The 16,413-nt window shown below is 39.4% G+C and overlaps 1 protein-coding gene and 1 long non-coding RNA gene across 4 annotated transcripts in view; one reads left to right on the top strand and one right to left on the bottom strand.

The window, feature by feature from the left end:
- Positions 1–1,793: 1,793 nt before the first annotated feature.
- LOC140691882 (uncharacterized) lies at positions 1,794–11,587 on the bottom strand. The gene is made up of 4 exons (XR_012067510.1): positions 11,469–11,587; positions 5,494–5,558; positions 3,730–3,928; positions 1,794–2,610 (listed from the first exon to the last, which is right to left on the bottom strand). It is a non-coding gene; the product is annotated as an uncharacterized lncRNA (long non-coding RNA).
- The window catches only part of ZNF41 (zinc finger protein 41), a 38,459-nt gene continuing 33,458 nt past the window's right edge, over positions 11,413–16,413 (top strand). For 2 of the 3 annotated variants that reach the window (XM_006213428.4, XM_015247251.3), the window contains exon 1: positions 11,413–11,536. The gene's annotated coding sequence lies outside the window, so the exon portion shown is untranslated. Of the gene's footprint in view, positions 11,537–11,818; positions 12,303–16,413 lie in introns of those variants that run through there. The other variant, XM_015247250.3, reaches the window with a different exon arrangement.

Raw genomic sequence — 16,413 nt, 5'->3', positions numbered from 1 at the left:
ACATTGTGGATTTCACCTTGCTTGGAGCTGGATATTTCTATATTCCTATAAATATCGTTAAGCTTTATCCTGGGACACAGTTAATCTATCTGGGAATAGTTGGATTTCTTCAGGTCTTGCTTTTAAGCTTTATCAGGCAGGGCCAGAGCAGCATCTAGTCTAGGGCTAATTTTGCCCCCACTACAGGCCTTCGAAGTAGTCTACCCAATTCCCTGTGAGTTATGAGGTCTTTTACTCTACCTGGAGAGATAAGGAACTATTCACAATCCTTCGTGAACTCCAGGCGTTATTCCCTCTGACCCTTTCTGGTGGTTCTTTACTCTGCTGAAGACTCAAGCAGGACCCTCTACAGATCTCTGGAGCTCCCTCTATTTCTCTGTATCTCTCTCTTCTCCAGTGCCATGTGCACTCTAGTTGCCTTGGTCTCCTTGGACTCCTAGGTCCATCTCCTTAATTCAGGGAGAGTACTGGGCTCCGCTCGAGTTCCTCTTTCCAGCGCTGTGACTGGAAGCTCTACCCAGGCTGAAGTATTTGTAGGGCTCACTTCATTTGTTTCCCTTCTCAAGGATCACGGCTCCTCACTGCCTGATGTCCAATGTCTCGAAGACCACTGTTTCATATATTTTATCATTAATTTTGTTGTTTCAGGTGGGAGGGTATATCTCGTCCCTGTTACCCCCACCTTGGCCAGAAGCAGAAAGAAGTCTGCTGTGCTCTGTCCGTATGCAGTTTTACTTTGTCTTTTACTATTCCAGGAAGTTTTCTGGAGTTACAGTTTTTAGTATTTGTTTTGTTCCCTTGGTCTGGTTTTCTTTATCAGGGACTTTTATGGTATATGAATTAGATCTTCCTTTTTTTTCCTCTCTCTCTCTCTTTTTTTAAAAATTGAACTATAGTCAGTTTACAATGTTGTATCAGTTCCTTGAATGGGATCTTCTTTTTCTACCTTCGTCATTTGTCCTCAAATCTTTCTCTTTCTTTTTTCTTAAGAAACATGTTCCTCCTTTTCGTCTTCTACTTCCCTTAAGCCATCATGTGTTGCGTTTATTTGCTTTGCACGCCTTATAGTTTAGTCTTCTATTCTGAAATGACTTTTCCTTTTTTTCCAAATATTCCCTGAGATCTATCAAGTTATTTCTGAAATTTTCTAATACTGATTTATGTTATCCTTTCATTCCCTTGCATCATTTTCTTTTTTTCTTTGGGAAGGGGGAAGAGGTAATTACGGTTTTTTTTTAATAATTAATTAATTTATTTGTTTATCTAACGGAGGTACTGGGGATTGAACCCAGGACCTTGTGCATGCTAAGCACGTGCTCCACCACTGAGCTATATCCTCTCCTCAACCATTTTCTTAATGTCTTTTAGCTTGTTCAAAATAGCTGGCTGTAGTGTTGATCTCTTCTGTGAGCATGTTTCTGGCATGTTTTCATTGTCTCTAAGGTTGGTATCCTACCCCTCGTTCTTTTATTCTTACAGCAACACTGTATGGGACTTGCCTTCTGTACATTTTGGTTGCTCTTTATATGAAAATAGTTGTCCTTAACTTTTGGAAGTGGGTGGGGTTCAGGGTAGTTTCTCAAGTGTCAGAGCTCCCTCTTCTGTTGTTTTTGCATAGTGCTAAAGATTATGACAACTTGTTTCTGAGATTTCTTGACTCTATTCCCCCACTTTGAACTGGACATCCTCTTTCCTTATTGAGGTAGGCTGAATAATAGCTCCCTGAAAGAAACCCATGTCCTAATCCCTGAAACCTGTGAATGTTACCATATGGCAAAAAAAAAAAAACGGACTTAAATTTTTTTTGTTTTATTGTTTCTTTGTTTTGAGGGGAGGTAATTAGATTTGTTTGTTTAATGGAGGTACTGGGGATTGAACCCAGGACCTCGTGCATGCTATGCATGCGTTCTATCAAAGGGCTATAACTTCCCCCCAAAAAAGGACTTCTGAGATGAGATGACCCTGGATTATCCAGGTGGGCCCTAACTTCAATGACAAGTGTCTTTATAAAAGGGAGGCAAAGGGGGAATCACACAAATTGAAGAGGAGAAGAAAATATGACTATGGAGGCAGACATTGGAGAGATGTGGCCACAAGCCAAGGAATGCCAGCAGCCAACAGAAGCTGGAAGAGGCAAGGGATGGATTCTTCCTTCAAGCTCCCAGAGGGAGCATGGCCCTGCCAACACCTTGATCTTGCCCTAGTGATACTGATTTGGGACTTCTGGCCTCCAAAACTGTGAGAGAATACATTTCTGTTGTTTTAAGCCACTAAGTTTGTGGCAATTTGTTCCAGCCGCAATAGGAAACGAACACAGAGTTTGGTATCGGAAGTGGGGTGTTGCTGTAACAAACAGCTAAAAATGTGGGCATGGCTCTGGAATAGGGTAGCTGGGTAATATGTAGAGGCTGGAAGAATGTTAAGGAGCACAACAGAAAAAAGCCTAGTTTGCCTAAAATAGACTGTTGGTAGAAATACTGATGCTGAAGGCACTGCTGGTGAGGGCTCAGAAGAAGTGAGGAATGCTAGGAATCTCTGGATGGAGCAGGACCCTGCTGAAACCTTCACTTTGGCCCAGTGATGCTGATTTCAGACTATTTGCCTCCAAACCTGTGAGAGAATAAATTACTGTTGATTTAAACCACCCAGGTCCAGGTAATTTGTTACAGCAGCCACAGGAAATGAAAAAATGCAGTTATTTTTCTAGTATCCTAACCTGCTCAGTTTTGATTTTACCCCCAGAGGTTTCTCCTCGGCACAGATCCCTGTCTTAGAAGAAAGCCCTTGTGGATCAGTGTACAATAAAGGATTAACTCAGCAGGTCTGGGTTGGCCAAACCTTGCAAATTCTAAAGAAAGGTTTGGCCCTTGCCCAGCTCCTGGTAGACAGCTCTAAGCCCTTGGAATGTCCTGCCTGTTAAGAATATCTTCATTTACCTGAGTCCATGAGCCATGCCATATAGTTTATTCTAAAACTGTAATTGATGGTGGAGGTCTTGGACCATCCAGAATCAGCTTGAACTTTGGAGGGACCGGGCAGCTAAGGTCAGCTATGCCTATGTGACTGGCTCCAAAGAAAAACTCTGACACCAAGGCTTAGGTGAGCATCTCTGGTTGGCAACACTTCTATGTGTTACCCCACGTCTTGTTTGGAGAACTAAGCACTGGACAGATGGCTCTCCTGGGAGAGGAGAATTGGAAGCTTGCTCCTGGTCTTTCCTGGACTCTGCCCTATTTGCTGATTTAAATCTATCCTTTTGTTGTAATAAACTATAACAATGAGTGTAACAGCTTTGTTAAGTTCCCTGAGTTCTCCTGGTGAATCACTGAACCTGTGGGTGGTCTTGGGGTCCCCTAAGCACAGTCAGTCTGAAGAGTTCTTAGGAATTAGGCTGCTACAGCCCCTTCAGACCTTACTGCAGACCCCTTACACTCACTTGTTACTGGATGGAGCAAAACAGCTCTCAGTTTCAGCTGCGGAATTCAAATTGGCCTGCCATCCCTGTTGACTGTTTTGGCACTCTCCTGTTCTCGGATCTGACAAATGCCCCTTACTTCCCTCTGCTTTTTCCTACACCGATAACTATACCATGCAGTTCTGGTGGCTGTTGGTGACTTGTCCTCATCCACATGTAATTTGTGTTTCATGGGTATTTTGGCTGTCTATGGTTGTGTAAATAAACCACACCAAAACTTAGGGGCTTAAAATAATAACCGTTTGATTGCTTACCTTTGGGTGAAAAACTTGGGCAGAGCTCAGTGAGAATGACTCTGTTTCTTCCCCCATATGATGTCTGAGGCAGCTGGGACGGGGTTGGAGGATCCAAGATGCTTTCATCACACGACTGGAACCTTAGTCTTAGTTGTCAGTTGGGGCCTCAGTTCTCAAGCCCATGGCCTCTTTTTTAAAATGGTGTCTCCTTGTCATACTAAGTAAAGTAAGCCAGAAAGAGAAAGAAAAGTGCCATATGATATCACTTACCTGTGGAATCTAAAAAAAGGACACAAGTGAACTTATTTACAAAACAGAAGCAGACTCACAGACATAGAAAACATATTTATGGTTACCAGAGGGGGAAAGGGGGTGGGGAGGGATAAATTGGGAGTTCAGGATTTGTAGATGCTAACTGCTATATATAAAATAGATAAACAACAAGGTCCTACTGTATGGCACAGGGAACTATACTCAATAGCTTGTAGTAACCTACAATGAAAAAGAACATGAAAAGGAATATATGTGTATGTATCACTGAATCATTATGCTGTACACCAGAAATTAACACAACACTGTAAATTGACTATACTTCATAAAAATAAATAGATAAATGGTATCTCAGAGCTTCAGTCTTCAGAAGGACAGAAGAACACTTTCACAGGGGGTCTAGGTTCCTCTCTCACTAAAGCAGAAGCTCAAGGCCTCTTAAGGCCTGGGCTCAGAAGCCCCAGAATGCCATTTCTACTGTGTTTTATTGGTGAAACAGAACGTAAGGTCAGCCCAGACACAGAAAGTGAAAAAATACACTCCACACCTGATGGGAGGAGTGGCAAGCACTAACGAGGACGGAAATATTGTTGGCAATTACATCTGCAGAAAATCTTACTATACTGGGGACACTGTGGTCTCTAGTTTCATTGTGAGTGTTGTCCATGCATTTTGATTTTGCTGTTTGGTTGCTCTGTCTCTTTGTATGTTGGCATGAAGAGAGATATAAAACCTGTTCTGCTCTCACCATGTTACCAGCATCCATTCTAATTTTTAAAAAGTTATCTCAGTAAAGAAGAGAAATTTTGGGCAAGGGTAGAATGAAGAAGTGAAAATATTCTATATGGCTCATATTCCTGAGAGATTGAGAGTAAAGGCAAATAACGTATCTCTCTGTGGTGTGTGTGTGTGTGTGTGTGTGTGTGTGTGTGTGTGTGTCTGTGTGTGTTTAATTGACCAATAGAGAAAATCTGAATCATGTTTGTAAGTAATGGAAAGATAATCACCAGCAGAATTGATAAGCAGAGTTAACCTTCCAAATTACTAAGAGAGGGAGAAGGAGAATGAACAGGAACTTAATAGGGACAGCAAACGTAAAGAAACTGAAAAAGAGTAACAAGGTGTACCGTGATGGGATTCAGGATAGAGAAAAACAGGATACTGGCCCTAGGGAGTGGAGATGCATATCTAAGGAATAATTTCAATAAGCACAGACTCTTGCAACTTCACATATATAGAAAAGCAGTAAAATCATGAACTTGATTTATTTTTTAAAAAAAATTTTTTGGGGGGGTGATTAGGTTTATTTATTTATTTTTAAGGAAGGTACAGAGGATTCAACCCAGAACTTCATGCATGCTAAGTATGCACTCGACCACTGAGCTATACCCTCCCCTCTTAAAGTCATTAACTTGAGATGTTTGGTTTTTGTGATTAGCAGTATTCCTTTGATGTTGATTACAATTTTTTTTTTTTTGCAAAAACTCCCGTATATCCTGTCCCCTCCCTTACCTTTTTGGAGCAGTTCCGCAGAGCTGTCTAAGAGGCCTCTCCCGGGCTTGAAGTCCTCAGAATGTCTGCCAAATAAAACATAATTCTCAAAAAAAAAAAACCAAAACAAAACAGAGTAACAACAAAATAGAAAAAGAGAAACAGTCCGTTGGAAGGCACAAAATCAGGCGTATCGTTAACAAATGAAATCGACTGGGTTCTCCTATATGAGACTGAAATTGGGTTAAAAAACAAGAGTTATGTGTTGCTTCCTAAAAGCACATTTAAAATAAAGAGGCAAAACTAAACACCGTGTAAGGATACATCAGGTAAATGCAAGCAGAATAAAAGTAGGTCTCATGATATAATTATCAAGTTAAAGTCCAAGGCCAAAAGCATTCAATAGATTAAGAAAAAAAGAGAGAGATTATGTAATATAAAGTTTATATTAGATGAAGATATAATATGTGTAAATATTTATACAAATACAAACAATACCAGCAAAAATTCATAGAAAAGGAACAAAACTTTAAAATCATAATATATAATGGGAGAGTATACCTCTTTCAGAGTATGATAAATCAAGCTAAACAAAAGCAATTAAAGGTTAAAAAGACATGAAAATTATAATCAATAAGCTACCTTTAAAAGATATAAAAAGAACTTTGTATCTTACAAACAGACTATGTAATCTCTACTCCTATGTCCTTGCAACATTAAAAAAAAAACATTCAATTATCTAACTTTGCCTCAGAGAAATGATTGATACACTTTTTTTTAACATTTTTTATTGATTTATAATCATTTTACAATGTGTCAGATTCCAGTGTTCAGCACAATTTTTCAGTCATTCATGGACATATACACACTCATTGTCACATTTTTTTCTCTGTGAGTTATCATAACATTTTGTGTATATTTCCCTGTGCTATACAGTGTAATCTTGTTTATCTATTCTACAATTTTGAAATCCCAGTCTATCCCTTCCCATCCTCCACCCCCCTGGTAACCACAAGTCTGTGATTGATACACTTTTAAAAGCAGGGCTTTGGCAGATCACATTCTCGGATAAGGTCCAACAAAAACAAAAACAAATTAAAATATTACCAAAATACCTTAACCAGTTGGAAATTAAGAAACATTTTTCAAAATAAATTAGAACTAAGTGGGTCTATAGAGTCCAGACCATAGAGAAAGATAAAATTTTCCCAATTTATTTTTTAAAAGAATAACCTTAATACCCAAACTAAAATATATTGCAAAAAAAAAAGATAACTAGAGACAATCTTTCATGAAAATAGCTGAAATTTTCTAAATAAAATATCAGCATATCAAATAAATCCAGATATATCTTGAGAAAAAGACACACCATAACATTAAGATGATTCCAGGAATGTTAGTGTGATTTAATATTTATAAATCAGTCAACATACTTCATTACACCAATACTTTAGAAAAGCCACATAATTAGTATTAAAAAGTATATGATACAATCCAGTAGCCATTATATTAATAATAAAAACTCAAAATAGCAATAGAATGAAACTACTTTAAATTGAGAAAACCATTTTCCAAAAATTGCCAGAAAGCTTTAAATTATTGGTAAAATATTTAAAATAATTTGCATTATAATTGGCAACATGATAGGGGTACTCTTTATCACATCTCAACGTTTTTTTTTTCAACATTATTTTGTTTGGGTAGACTGCCCTAGGAGAACATTCTTGAGATGTATGTCAGGTAATATTTTGCCTATATTTTCTTCTAAGAGGTTTATTGTATCTTGTCTTATGTTTAAGTCTTTGATCCATTTTGAGTTTATTTTTGTGTATGGTGTAAGGGAGTCAACATTATTTTGAAGGTCCTATCTCAACATCAAAGTCTGATATAACTTTTCACAATGATGAAGTATTCTATAAATATGCTGTCTAATATAGTAGCCACGAGCCATATGTTGCCATGAGCACTTGAAATGTGGCTACGTGACTAAGAAACTGAATTTTAAATTTTATTTAGCTCCAGTAAATTCAAATTTAAATAGCCACATAAGCTCAGTGGCTACCAGAGTGGACAGCTAATTCAGTGAAAAAAGAAGAAATAATCATATCAAATATCAGATAAAAGAGAACATTATCTAAATCTGATATGATTGTACAATTAGAAAACCTAAGACACTATACTAAGAAGTTACCTGAATTGTTGTTGAGGTATTTTTGATAAAGGGCTGAATATGAGGTAAAATTATAAAAATAAGTATTTCCTTTCTATACTAGCAGTTAGTAGATAGGATTAGCAAAAAGAAGTCTTAACAATGACAACAAAAATATTATAAATACCCAAGAGTAAATTTGATCAAAAGATGATGGACTTATAAGAAGAAAACTATATTGATGGGGAGGGTATAGCTCAAGTGGTCGAGTGCACACTTAGCATACACAAGGTCCTAGGTTCAATCCCCAGTACCTCCTCTAAAAATAAATACATAAGTAAGCCTAATTACCTCCCCCCCAAAAATAAAAATTAAAAAAATGTTAAAAAGAAGAAAACTATAAATTATTATTGCATCATATAAGACAAGACATAATCAAATAGAGACATATCAAATCCTTAGATATAAAAGTTTATTATAATAAAAAGCACTAACTCTTCCCAAATTATTCTATGAATATAATACAGTTCCAATCAGAATTACAATAGTTTTGTTTTGTTGAGGGTTTTGGGGGGGCGGGGGTAGCATTCATTTTGAAACTTGATGAAATGATTTTAAACTTCAGAAAGTTCCCAGAAAAATCAATCTGCAAGAACAGAAATTCTTTGAAGTCAAATAGATTACAGACACACAACTGAGTACAGATCAAGCTAAATATATTTGTGACCTTATATGATAGAAATGACATTTAATTCAGTGGTTATAGGGCATTATGTTCCATAGATGGTGCTAGCTGATAATGTTGAATTATACCTGAGCCCTGTGATCCTGGTAAATAGTGAAGGTTAAGAAATTCCTTTATGAACTCTACTACACTGCTGGTGGGAATGTAGTTTGGTGCAGCCACTATGGAAAACAGTATGGAGATTCCTTAAAAAACTAAAAATAGACTTACCCTATGATCCAGCAATCCCACTCCTGGGCATATATCCAGAGGGAACTCTAATTCAAAAAGATACATGCACCCCAATGTTCACAGCAGCACTATATACAATAGCCAAGACATGGAAGCAACCTAAACAGATGACTGGATAAAGAAGTGGTGGTATATTTATACAATGGAATACTACTCAGCTATAAAAAGGAATAAAACATGCCATTTATAGCAGTATCGATGGACCTAGAGATTGCCATACTAAGTGAAGTAAGCCAGAAAGAGAAAGAAAAATACCATTTGATAACACTTATATGTGGAATCTTAAAAAAATGACAAAAATAAACTTACCTACAAAACAGAAAGAGACTCACAGACATAGAAAACAAACCTATGGTTACCAAAGGGGAAAGAGCAGGTAGGGATAAATTAGGAGTTTGGGATTAGCAGATACAAACTACTATATACAAAACAGATAAACAACAAGGTCCTACTGTATAGCACAAGGAACTATATTCAATAACTTGTAATAGCCTATAATGAAAAAGAATATGAAAAATAATATATATGTATATGTGAATATATATATAACTGAATCACTATGCTGTACACCAGAAACCAACACAACATTGTAAATCAACTATACTTCGATTAAAAAAAAAAACGAGAAATCTCCTTACTCTTTAGTGTTCTGAAAAACGACTTACTGCAAAGAATCTCCCTTGCCTAGATGACTTTGGACTCATGGATACCCCTTGTTTACCTGGATACAGACCCTCCAAATTCCCATTGTTTGCCTCATAAACACTGGTTAATCCTAGCAAAATACTTGTTAGCCAAACTTGAGTCAGGTTTCTCTCTTTCCTACAGTTTCCTGAACTCTGCTTGCCCCCAAGCCTGAGCAAGCACCAAAAAACGTGGAACGTGCCCCTCTTCTCAGCTTCTCCTGGGAATCGGCTGACCACAGTGGGTACTTTCCTGTCAGACCCCGCTGGTCATTCCCCTGTTTGTCCAGCTTCTCCTCCGCAGATTCTGCTTTTCTTGGCTTGCCTCGACCTAACCCTACCTATAAAAGAAAAGCCTTTTTCTGTTTGGTTTTGAAATGCTTGCAGATTTCTGAGTTGGGAGTTTTCTCCCTACTGCAAGAGTCTTTCTTTCTAATTAGTCCTGCCCTATCAAAGTCTGGGTTTGTTTTTATTTGACACAGTCACAACAAAGCTTGACCTCGATCTCATAACATACACCAGAGTAAATTTCAGCTAGATTAAAGATTTAAGTAGAAAATTTTAAACAATAAAAGTGAAATAAATGTTAAGACTATCTTTTTAGGACTACCTGGAATGGAAAGAGGGACCATGCAAGACAGGAAATACAGAAGCCAGAAAAGAAAGCTTATTTTTGATGAAATAATACATTTTTCTAATTATACATCAAAGGACATGTATAAAAGGCAAAGGGCGAAAAGAGTTAGGGGGAGAATACTGGAAAGCAATTAACAAAGGGTTAATAGCTCTAATGGACAAAGAGCTCCTACAAATTGATAAGAAAAAGACAAATCACTCTAAAGAAAGTTGGACAAAGGATATGAAGTTTTGTGGAGGAGAAAATCTAAATAGTCAACAAACAGAAAAATTTCCTCAGTTGCACAAGTGGTCAGGAAAATGCAAATTAAAGTGGTTAAACTAACCCTCAGACTGGCAAAAATCTGAGCATCAGCATTCAGTGCTAGAGGAGATTTGCCTTGATGAACTTACATTTTGCTGGTGGGAGTAGGAAATATTACAGTCTTTTGGGTTAGTGATTTGGCTGTATCCATTCAACAACACAATATCGTTACTTGTATTTAATAATAAGGCTTCAAAATGTAGGAAGCAAAAATTGACTGGTGGAAAGAAAACCTGACTTATCAATACAGTGGGAGATCTGGTCTCTCAGTAACTCAAGGAACAAACAGAAGAAAATCATCAGGAAGGACACACATTTTAAACAGCCCAACTAATAAGCTTGAACCAATAAACAAATAGGCTAAACCCAACAACTGGAAAATACAGAGTCTTTTCAATCAAGAGATGAAACATTTTCGAAAACTGGGTCGATACTTGAGCCTTAAGGCAAGTTTCAACAAATTTCAAAGACAGCATCATTCAGACAACGTTCTCCAACCACAATGCAATTAGGTTAGAAATCACTAACATTAGGATTAATTTTGTGTTTGAGGAAATGAAAACCGGTGTCAAGAACTGTACAATTTTCTACACTCCCTGTAAATTCCTCCTTTAATCATTAATTCTGAGAACAGGATACAAATGAATGATGTGCTAAATCGAAAATTGCTCCTTTCGGCAGCTTTCCAACACCTGCGGGCCAACGCCCACCAAACGTGCACCTGGCACTGAGCTGCTTTTGTTTCCTTCTCCTCTAAAATTCCCCTCCCACATAAAATTTTCCGTGCTCCAGGAGACACTGCCCTGGGCGGTTCTCCTCGTGGCAGCATCCTGAATAAAGTACCTATTCCCTTGCTCTTTGAGTCTCGAAGAATTTTTGCAAGTTCGACACTGGACTTGTAAATAATTCTTGAGTCAAAAGGGGGGAAATGTTACAAAATGAGCACTTGAGACTGAACACTAAGGAAAATCAAACAAACCAAAACTTGGAACTTTAAAAGAGAACTTTAGCCTCCATGCTTCTATAGGAAAACCGGGAGGGCTGATTACTGGATTTAAAAAAAAAAAAGGGATGAAATGTCCCACCACTGAGGTCACAAGCCCCTCCATGGCTCCCTCCACGGATACTTAAGTTTCTGGCGCTCAGTCACCTCAGCTCCCCGCGCCCAGAGAGGTTAAACTCTCGCTGCGGGCGACTTCCGCTTCCTGGCCTAAATCTGACACGTCCCATTCCCCAAGTGGCAACTACCCAGGGTCGGTGACAGCCGAGGAGCCGGGCGATGCCCTCAGCCGACCGGTGGACAGAGGCGCCGGCAGGTGGGCACGTAGCGGCGCCCCGGGCTCTGGCTCCGCGAGGCGCCCGCGCCGATCAGGGGGCCTTTCCGCACCCGGGAGAAGTGGAGCCGCGGCAGGGGCCCGGGGCAGGGGCGGGCCAGCGTCTGGGCCCGCGGCTTGGAGGAGGCTTTCTAGCTAGGATGCGGGGAGCGGGGGGGACAGGGGTGGGGGCCGGCGACGGGCGAAGATGCCGCGGCTCCCCGGGGCTGCAGCCTGAGGGCGGGGCCCCAGAGCGCCGAGGAGCCCCGGCGCCCGGCCTGCGCCTCGGGGTGGCGGTGGAGGATGCGGCGCCGGCGGGAGGCGGCCGGGAGCCGCAGCCGGCTCTGCTGGGCCGGGTTCGCACCTGGGCGGCCCCAGCGGGGAAGCTCGGGCAGCGGACCTCCGGCTCTGCCGCCTCAGAGCTGCCCACCCTCCCAAGATGGCGACTCCCGGAGAGACACTCCCAAGGGAACAGCCATGTTCGTGGCCTGACAAAGTCACTAAAGAAAATTTGAAAGCCCGCCTCTTCTCCGACACACCCAGACACGCGCCCGCACTGACACTTCGCGAGGGACGGCCGCTGCCACGCCGGCACTGAGCATGTGCAGTGCGAGGTCCAGGAACGCGAGCGTCCAGCAGAGGCAGTTTCCACACTTAGGGCTCCGGGACTGAGTTTAACGGAGGCGGCGATTTAGGGCCAGCGAAGCATTGACATAATTATGGGGGTATTAGGACATGGCTTTCGTGCTCAGTGATGGTACTCTGTGGGGTGAGTGATGGGGGGTCTGGGGGGTCAGTGATGACAGTCTATAGGGTGAGCAGGGGACACCCGTCAGGTGAGCGATGAGAAGTCTGTGGGGTGAGTGATGAAGATCCTTGGAGGCCACTGATGGGGTATGTGGGATAAGTGACTGGATCTGTGGGATAAGTGACAAAGGGCTGTGGGGTGAATGGTCAGGGGTAAGTGGAGAAAGGAATGGGGACTGTGGTGTGAGTGATAGGGTCTCTGAAGTGTGATGCGTGCTCTGTGGAGTTAGTGATGGAGGTCCTTGGAGCAAATGATGGGGTGTCATGGGGGTTAGTGGGGTAAGTGATGGGGGTCCGTGAGATGAATGATGGGGGTTCAGTGGGGTGAGTGATGAGGGTGTCTGGAGAGAGTAATGGGTGGTCTGTGGAGTGAACGGTGGAGAGCCTGTGGGTATTACAGAGTGGGTGAGTGAGTGATGGGGAGTTTTTGAGGTGAGTGATGAGGGCCGTGGGGTGAGTGTTGCAGAGTCTATGAGGTGTATAATGGGGTTTATTGGGTGGATGGCCAAGGTTTCTGTGGTGTGAGTGATGGAGTTCTGTGGAATGAGTGATACGTTTATTTGGGACTAGTTATGGAGGGACCTATGGAATCAGATATGCTACTTCTTGAGGTCAGTGATAGGTGGTCCAAGGACTGAGATGGGATTGTTTCAAAAACCTACTTTTGACCTTCTTAGTCCTCCTGTATCTCTGTTTTCTGTGTCATTAGTTTCTGCCCTTGAGTTCATTATTTCTTTTCTTTGGGTTTTTTCTTTTTTATATATTTTATAGTTTTCTTCTTATAGATTCAGCACCTTTTTTAAAAAAATTCATTCTTACTATTTCACATTTGATTTCATCATTATGGCGAATAGCATATTTCTCTATTTCCATAGAAAAAATAGACCGATTTTTAAAGTTTTATTTCTTTTTTATATTTTGTTTCTTATCCAATCCAGTTATCACATTCTCATGTGAATTCTAGTTGCCTTTTATGGTCTTTTAGTTTTCCTAGATATATCATGTCACATCCAAGTAACAGCGATGCTCTCTTCCTCTCAAATATTTATTCTGATTACCTCATCTTCTCCTATTGCATTAGCTAGAGCTTTTAGAACAATGTTGAGTGATACTTGATAGAAGGTACCCCTATTTTGTTGCTAATTTGAAATTGAAGGGTATTCATTCATTCATTCAACAAACATTTATTGAGTACCTTTCCCTTTCCAGATACTGGGTTTGAAATCCTGAATGGCCGCTTACTAGCTACATGATCTTTTTTTTTTCCAACAGCTTTATTGATATAATTCACCTACTATAAATGCCACCATTTAAAGCTTCCAATTCAGTGGTTTTTAGTATATTCATAGAGTTGTGCAACTACCAACACAATCTAATTTCAGAGCATTTCATCACCCCAAAAGCAAACATCGTACTAATTCTTCATTCCCACCCCATACCTCTAGTTTACTTTACCCAGCCACTAATTTACTTTCTGTCTCTATAAATTTGCCTGCTCTAGACTTTTCATATACATAGAATTAAACAATACGTGGTCTTTTGTGACTGTCTTCTTTTACTTAGTGTGTTTTCAAGATTCATCCATGCTATAGCATATATCAGTACTTCATACTTCATTACTGCATAATATTCCTTTGCTGGATATACTACATTGTGTTTATCCATTCATCAGTTGATGGGCATTTAGGTTGTTTTCACTTTTTGGCTACTATGAATAATGCTGCTGTGAACATATGTGTGCAAGTTTTCGTATGGACATATGTTTTCATTTCTCTTGAAAGTGGAATTGCTAGATCATATGGTACCTTTGAAGAATTGCCAAACTTTTATAAAATGGTTGCACCATTTTACATCCCACCAGCTATGTATGAAGGTTCCAGTATATCACATGCTCATCAACACTTGTTATTGTCTGGTTTTTTTCTTTTGATTCTAGCCATCTCAGTGGGTGTAAAGTGCTATCTCATTGTGGTTTTGATTTCTATTTCCCTAATGAGTATTGGTGTTGAGCATCTTTTCATGTGTGCAATGGACTGAATGTTTATATACCCCCAAAACTCTAATCCCCAATATGATGGTATTAGGTGATGAGGCCTTTGGGAGGTGATTAGTACCCTTATAAAAGAGACCCCAGGGAGCCCCTTTGCCCCCTTTACCATGTGAGGATACAACAAGAAGATGGCTGTCTGTGATTCAGGAAGCAGGTTCTCACTAGACACCAAATCAGCTGACACTTTGATCCTGGACCTCCCAGCCTCCAGAACTGTGAGAAATAATGTTTGTTGTGTAAGCCACCCAGTCTTTGGTAGTTCGTGATAGCAACCTGAACACACTAAGACAATGTGTTTATTGGCCATTTGTATACCTTCTCTGGAAAAATATCCAAATCCTTTGCCTATTTTTTAATTGTGTTATTTGTCTTTGTATCATTGAGTTGTAAGCATTCTTTATATATTCTGGATACAAGTCCCTGGTCAGACAATGAGATTTGCATATATTTTCTCCCATTTTTCTGGGTGTCTTTTCACTTTCTTGGTGGTGGCCTTGTGGCCCCAAAGTTTTTAATTTTGATGAAATCTAATTTATCTATTTTTATTGCTGTTGCTTGTGCTTTTGATGTCATAGACTTTTCTTTCCCCGTTGAATTGTATTACAATCCTTGTCTAAAATCAATTGACCATGAATATAAGGGCTTATTTCTGAACTTTCAGTTCTATTTCATTCATCTGTATGTCTTCTTTATGCCAGTGCCATACTGTGTTGATTTGTGTAGCTTTGTAACAAGTTTTGAAATAGAGAAATGTGTGTCCTCCGACTATGTTCTTATTCAGTGTTTTGGCTATTCAGGGTCCCTTGCATTTCTGTATAAATCTTAGAATCAGCTTGTTGCCCTCTGCAAAAATGCCCTGCTGGGATTTCAATAGGGATTGTGTTGACTGTTCATCATTTGGGGGAATATTGCCGTTTTGTAAGTCTTCTGATCTGGGCATTTTTTTTAGCATAATATTTTCTGGTGATTTTTTTGGTAGTCATTGTAATATTTACACAGTGTTTTTTTTTTTTTTACTGTTCCTATTTTAATTTGTATTTTTGTTAGGAATCGTTCCTGAATTGTGTCAGATGCTTTTTGATGTTAATAGTCTTATGGTATTATTCTCTTTAATTGGTTGTTGTAATGAATTATATTGATTTGTAACATGGCCTCGTCTTTGCCTTCCTGGAATAATTCTATTTGGTCAAGGCAGATTTTTTTTTTATGAGACACGGTTGGATTTGAGTTACTAATATTTTAGTAAAAAATCTATTTAAGCATTTTAAATCCACTATAAGAAAACTATTTATAGTTTTCTTTTTTTTTTCTTTGTACTACCTTTAACGTGTTGGTGTTAAGGTTCCATTCCATTGATCTGTGTGTCTGTCCCTTTGCCAAAACCACCGTCTTGATTACCATACCCATACAATAAGCTTTAGTATCTATCAGAGTGGTTCTCCCACTTTATTCTTCTTTGTCAAGACTGTTTTAGCTATTCTAGGGACTGTACCTTTCCATATAAATTTTAGAATATTCTTGTCTGTGGATATTGAACATATTCCCACGTGCTTACTTGCCTTCCTTGTATCCTCTTTGGTGAAATGCCTCTTATGTCTTTTGCCTGTTTTCTAATTGGATTGTTTGTTTCTTCAATGTTAAGTTTTGAGAGCTTATATGTTATCGATACGAGTCTTTGTCAATTAAGGAGTTTGTGAATATTTTCTCTCAGTCTTCAGCTTGTCATTTCATCCTCTTAAGAGTGTCTTTTCCAGAGCTGCAATTTTTAACGTTGATGAAGTCAAATTTATTTTTTCTTTTAGAGATCATGTCATATCTAAGAACTCTTCGCTAAGCCCTAAGACCTGATGATTCTCTCCTCTGTTGTCTTTCAACAGTGTTGTTTTACATTTTACAAATAAACCTTTTATCCATTTGGGGTTAATTTTTTATCAAGTGTGATAATTAGAATGAGATTTGTTTTTGTTGCTTTTTCTTTTTTTGCTTATGAATATCCAATTACCTCAGCACCATTTGTTGGAAA

The sequence above is a fragment of the Vicugna pacos genome, chromosome X (genome assembly GCF_048564905.1).
Source record: "Vicugna pacos chromosome X, VicPac4, whole genome shotgun sequence".
NCBI classification, from domain to species: domain Eukaryota; kingdom Metazoa; phylum Chordata; class Mammalia; order Artiodactyla; family Camelidae; genus Vicugna; species Vicugna pacos.
This window is presented reverse-complemented; position numbering and strand designations above follow the sequence as displayed.